At 37.7% G+C, this 6,108-nt stretch overlaps 1 pseudogene; it reads right to left on the bottom strand.

The window, feature by feature from the left end:
• Positions 1–279: 279 nt before the first annotated feature.
• On the bottom strand, positions 280–1,131 carry LOC109436218 (cAMP-regulated phosphoprotein 19 pseudogene; annotated as a pseudogene).
• Between the last annotated feature and the right edge of the window lie 4,977 nt (positions 1,132–6,108).

The raw sequence follows: 6,108 nt of genomic DNA, 5'->3' as shown, positions 1-6,108 counted from the left end.
ATTGATTTTTTTGGAGTGGTGTTGCTTTCCTTTTTAAATTTAATTATTAAAATTTTTCAGAGGTTGTGCAAAACTTGTATTTACAAAAATGGCACAAAAGTGAATTCAACAGTCGATGCACATGCATACTTCATTCACATCTTTAACAACAAAAGGTATTCTAACTATAGAACCGAATGTTAGCATCAAGGGCAGCTGTTAAGCAAGAGGGTCCCATAAGTTACACCAGAACGGGCAAATATTGCCCAAATAAACTTCTATTGTTAAAGCTGAACAGGTTTAAGGCCATTCAAGTTCAAGCACAGAAATACAAATTTTTTGGAGCCCGATCTATTTGTGTTTGAAATATGTGACCTTTCTTCCAACTTGTGGTCTTAAACTTCTGTTTTATAAAATCCAAAAGGATAACACAGAAGAAAAACAATATAGTAGAGGTTATATTAAATAAGAGTAACACACAAAGCTGTAATTAACATGAAATAAAGAAAGCCAAAACATTAAAATTGTAAAACTTGCTTGGTAGTTGTTAGGACCAGTTCTACACTAAAGAGTTAGGTAATATATACAATTATTTTTAAGTAGATTACTTTATGTTGCTCTAACATGTTTTCATCAGTGCACTGTGAAACTAATAAAAAACTCTACACATGTGTCTTCCCTTACAATAGCAGCACACACTACCGCTACCTGCAAAGCTGTCGCTCTCAAATGACTTAGTGAATGAAAGGAAATAAAAAGCGGGGAAGTAACATAGTAAGGAAAAATAATGGGAATTAGAAGATTCATGCAATTCAGCTCTTTTAATCAGCCAGCCAGCTTGCTAGCGACAAGGGATGGTTTCCGCTGGGAAGGTCCTGTGGAGTGGGAATGTGGTCACCAGTAACCTCTGTCTTATCCGGGGCTACAGTAGGAAGGTGCTTGTTCTCCATTTTTGCTTTAGCCATGTTACAAATCCCCAGAATAAAAATATTCTTGCCCTTTCTGCAATCGTTTTCTTAAGAAATCTGAACCTCCAGGCTTTTGTCCCAGATGAGGATTCCTTGTTTTTAATTTTGCTTCTTCAGCTTTCTCTGGACTAGTTACTTTGTCTTCCATTTCCTTCTGTTCCTCCGCTGAGGCTTCCGCGGACATACTGCTCCCTCTGCAGAGGAGACACTTACCCCTCTTCTCCGGCTCTGCGATGCCAAAGCACTTCCTTTCTTTCTTACGCTATTTTTTGTTTTGTTTCTTTTATTTGTTTGTTTGTTTTGTATTTCTGATATTTTTGTTTGCGTTGAATGTTGGTTGTTGGTTATTTTTACATGTGAGTGTATTTGTTTTTTTGTTGTTGTTGTTGTTGTGCCTTTTGATTTGTTTTGTTCTGAAATCACCCTGCACCCGGGGCCAGCCCAAGAATCACAGAATCAACGCACCCACAGTCCAACTCCAGACCAAACCGGAATATTACCAAGTTTGACCTACAAGTGACACACCCAGAGGGAGTTCTCTACAGGCACAAGAGCACATAGGGGCCAAGCCTCATCTGAGGGATCAACCCTCACACATCAGCTCGTACACTGTGGGCATAGCCAATTCTCACAGCTAGGCAGCATGGGAGTCAATCCCACCTACTGACAAGCCAAAAGCAATGAAAGCTCAACTTCAACAGGAGAATACACACAACACAAGGGATATTTCTGGAACACACAAACAGGAGAATAGGGAGACTGCAATTCAAATATAAAGGACACGTACTACATAAGTCCATCCTGCAAAGACTGAGAGACCTAGGGCATCTACCTAATACATCGAAGCAAGCACAAATAGACAGCCAGAATGAGGAAACAAAGAAACATCTCCCAAATAAAAGAACAGAAGAAACCTCCAGGACTGGAACTAAATGAAACAGAGGTAAACAACCCATCAGAGACAGAGTTTAGAACACTAACGATAAGAATGTTTACAGAACTTAGTGAGAACATAGAGATGGATAGAGAAATCATAAAAAAAAACAAAAAAAAAAAACAACAACAAAAAAAACCCCACTTAGAGCTAAAGAATACAATAACTGAAATAAAGAACACACTCGAAGTAATTAACAGCAGGTTAGATGAAGCAGAGGATTGAATCAGCAATTTAGAAGACAAGTTAGCAGAGATCACCCAACCAGAACAACAAAAAGAAAAAAAAAGAATAAAAAACAATGAAGATGGTTTAAGAGACCTGTGGGATAACATCAAGCGCAACAACATATGCATCACAGGAATACCAGAAGGAGAACAGCGAGAGTAAGGCATAGAGAACATATTTGAAGTAATAACGACCTCACATTTCTCTAACCTGGTGAAGGAAACCAACATACAAGCCCAGGGAATGCAGAGAGTTCCAACCAAAATGAACCCAAACAGTTCCATACCAAGATACATCACAGTAAAAATGGCAAAGGTTAAAGACAAAGAGAGAATCCTAACAACAGCAAGAGAAAGACTGCAGGTTACATACAAGGGTGTTCCCGTAAGACTAACAGCTGACTTTTCTACAGAAACTTTGCAGGCCAGAAGAGAGTGGCAGGACGTAGTCAAAGTGATGAAAAACAAATGCTTACAACCGAGATTGCTTTATCCAGGAAGGCTGTCATTTAAAATTGAAGGAGAGATAAAGAGCTTCCCAGAAAAGAATAAGTGAAAGGAATTCATTACCACTAAAGCCAGCATCGCAGGAAATGTTCAAAGGGCTTCTTTAAACAGAAGAAAGATGAAAACAAACAAACTAAAGAAGTCCAGAAACACAAATAACAAAATGGCAATAACTATGTACCTATCAATAATGACTTTAAATCTAAATGGATTAAATGCTCCAATCAAAAGACATAGGGTGACTGTTTCTGATTAGTTTGTTCATTTATTCTATTGGGGGTGGGGATGAGGGAAAAGGTGAGGGGATTAGAAAGCACAATAGGTAACCACAAGATGGCCATGGGGATATGAAAGACAGTTTGGGGAATACAATCAATAATGTTGTAAAGATGTTGTAGGATATCTGATGAACACGTGTCTTACTAGGGAGATCACTTCATGGATGGTATAGGTACCTGACCACTGCAGTGTACACCTGAAGCTGAAGCTGAATAATAATGAATGTCAGCTATAATTTAGTTGTACTAAGTTATACAACTATACAACTATACAATATATAGTTATATACAACTATAATTTAGTTGTACTCCACACAGGATGTGGAGTACAGCATAGGGAATAGTCAGTGGAACTGTAACAGTTATACATGATGTCAGAGGGGTAGTCGATTGGGGGAAGGAGTTATCACTTTGTGGGGGGTTAAATGTCTAACTATACATTGCTTTGTACACCTGAAACTAATAAAGAAAAAAGAAAGAAAATACAAACACAACTAAGTGTAAGAAGTAAAAAATCTGAAGCAGAAATAAAGTAATGAAACAGTAAAATTCATAAATCATGTAGTTATTTCATATAAAAAAGAAAGAAAAATCTCTAACAAATAAACTTTAAGAGATAAAACAAACACACTTTAACAGATAAAGCAAATACACATACCTTTTTTTATTAGTATCTGAAAGGACTAAGTACAAAAATTAACAGACATTGAAAATCAAAATCAAAGTAAATATGTATAAACTGACAACTAAGATACAACCTGAGAATGTTATCCGAACTGTGGTTGACCTTCCAGCCTTGCCATGAATCAGAATACAAACAAGTTAAAAGCCAAGACGAGGACAAAATTGCATGCAAGGAATAGATTCAGAAGCAATGTGCAGAACAAAGATGAAAATTAGTGAATTCCTGGTAAGAGACATGGAAATTTCCCTAAGCCATAAGGACATAGCCGGCATTTATTGTTAATCATCATCCATCACCCAAGGCTGGACTTCCCTACTCTATAAAACTCCCTCAAATGAAACTTCTTCAGCTCCTATCTAAACCGTATCATTTGGAAACAGTACTTTACCACATGCATGTGAATTTCATCTCAAATTGATGGAAGCAGTAATTCTCAAGCATCCTCCAGAGAGCCTATCACAGTGGCAACTACATATCATTGTTTTTCTTGAACTTGTTTGTAGATTGGGCTCTGTGACAGATTGTATTTTCTAAAGATGGCCCCAAGTTATCTCCCATTCCATATGTTCTTCTTAAATCTTTCCACTCCCTTATTGATATTGGATTTGACTCCTCTCCCCTTGAATCTGGGCAAACTTGTGACTTGTTTGTAACCAACAGAATGTTATACAAGTGACTCTGCTTTTGAGGCAAGGCAGTAAAAGGTGATGTAGATTCCACCTTCTTCCTCCAGACACTTGCCTTTGGAACCCTGCAACACCATGTAAGAAATACAGCTACCATGAGACCACTTTGTTGTGAGGAAACCCAAGCTAGTTAACAGAGAGAGAAGACTACATGAAGAGAAAGATGCATGGCCAACTCTGCTGTTCCAGTTATGATAATAAAATAAGAGTTGTTGTTTTAAGCCACTAAGATATGGAGTGATTTTTTTTTTTTTTAATTTAGCAATAGTAAGTGGAAGAGATTTTTATCATGGCTTGAATAAGGAGGCTCCTACTTAATCATTGCTGTGCTGGTAAATGTTTAACAACCACCTCTCTGGAGTGGAAAGCCCTGATACACATAGTACAGTAAGTCCTCACTTAATGTCATCAATAGGTTCTTGGAAACTGCAACTTTAAGTTATATCAACTTTAACTTATATTTTTGATAGGCTAATTGATATGAACCACAGTTAAGTTCCTATGGCATATTTCTGGTCACAGAACCATCAAACTTATAAAAACTCCAAGCACTTCTAATATTAAATATTTAAATAAATGTGAGATATACATACATTCAAGAAAGATCAGTATAAACAATTCAGATCATTCTTTTCTAACCATTCATTACAGTTTAGGGTCAGAGGTGGCTGGAGCCTATTCTGGCAGCTCAGGGAACAAGGCAGGAGCCTACCATGGACAGGACACTTATCCATTTAAGGACACACACACGCACGCATGTTCACACACACACACACACACACACACACACACACACGCTGGGATAAGATAGACATGCCAGTTCACTCAATGCACACATCTTTGGGATGTGGAGGAAACTGGAGTTGCTGGATAAAACCCGTGGGGAGACATGGGGAGAACGTGTGAAGTTCACACAGACAGTGGCTCTGGATGGGAATTGATTTTCTTCTCATCAATTACAACAAAATGAGATGTTTAATGAAACAATGTATTTGAGGACCTGCTGTACCTGCTGATTACCTTGGTGTAATCTCAAGCTGCTAATGTGATGTCACTGGAAGTAGAGTTGGAAAGAGTTAAACGAGAGCACACTGTCGTAGTCTCCCACCACACAGACACAATAAATGGCAATAGCCTCAATAGGTACTAGGACATTGTCGAAAATAATTTTAAAATGGTGAATTGCAAGTTTGTCTTTGTTTTAACATAATTTACTTAATTTAAGCATATACAATTTAATATTCAATAATAGCTGTGTCTAACGACCAGCTTACAGAATGCCTGAGAAGTTAGCTACCAGCTCCAGCACGCCACTGTGCTTACCCTTCTCTATTAGTCTGTGTGTTTTTCAGCCCTGTCACAAACACTGGAGCTCAGTGGAACCATTTCAAATGACAGATAAGATCCTTTTTGCTCATACTATGTCTCACGCCTGGCATCAAATCCATTCATTCTCCCAGCTTGTCTTGCTGACTTCCGTTGTTTAACTGATCTTGGGCAATCTAATTCTCTATAATCATCAAAATCAAAATCCATACCCCAAATCACTTAACTGGGATTTATTACTAGTATTCCTCACTAGTATTTGATTTATAAAAAACTGAAATCAACATCTTTTGCATCACCCCTTCCCTTCTTTTATCTTCTTTATTTTATTTAATATCATGATGAGAGCCCTGATCCCTGAGTATACTTGAATTACACTCTCTCTTCCCATGTCTAGTCACCAAGAAGTCCTGTAATTTTACGGGCTTCAGGTTTCTCAGCTTCATTTACTTCTCTCCACTTCAGATGTGACTGCCATAGTCCATGTATTGATTTTTTCCTTGTTAGATTATTTCAGC

The sequence above is a fragment of the Rhinolophus sinicus genome, chromosome 17 (assembly GCF_057876585.1).
Source record: "Rhinolophus sinicus isolate RSI-liver-muscle chromosome 17, RSI-T2T, whole genome shotgun sequence".
Classification (NCBI taxonomy): Eukaryota; Metazoa; Chordata; class Mammalia; order Chiroptera; family Rhinolophidae; genus Rhinolophus; species Rhinolophus sinicus.
The sequence above is the reverse complement of the archived record's forward strand: the minus strand, read 5'-3'. Positions and strand labels throughout refer to the sequence as shown.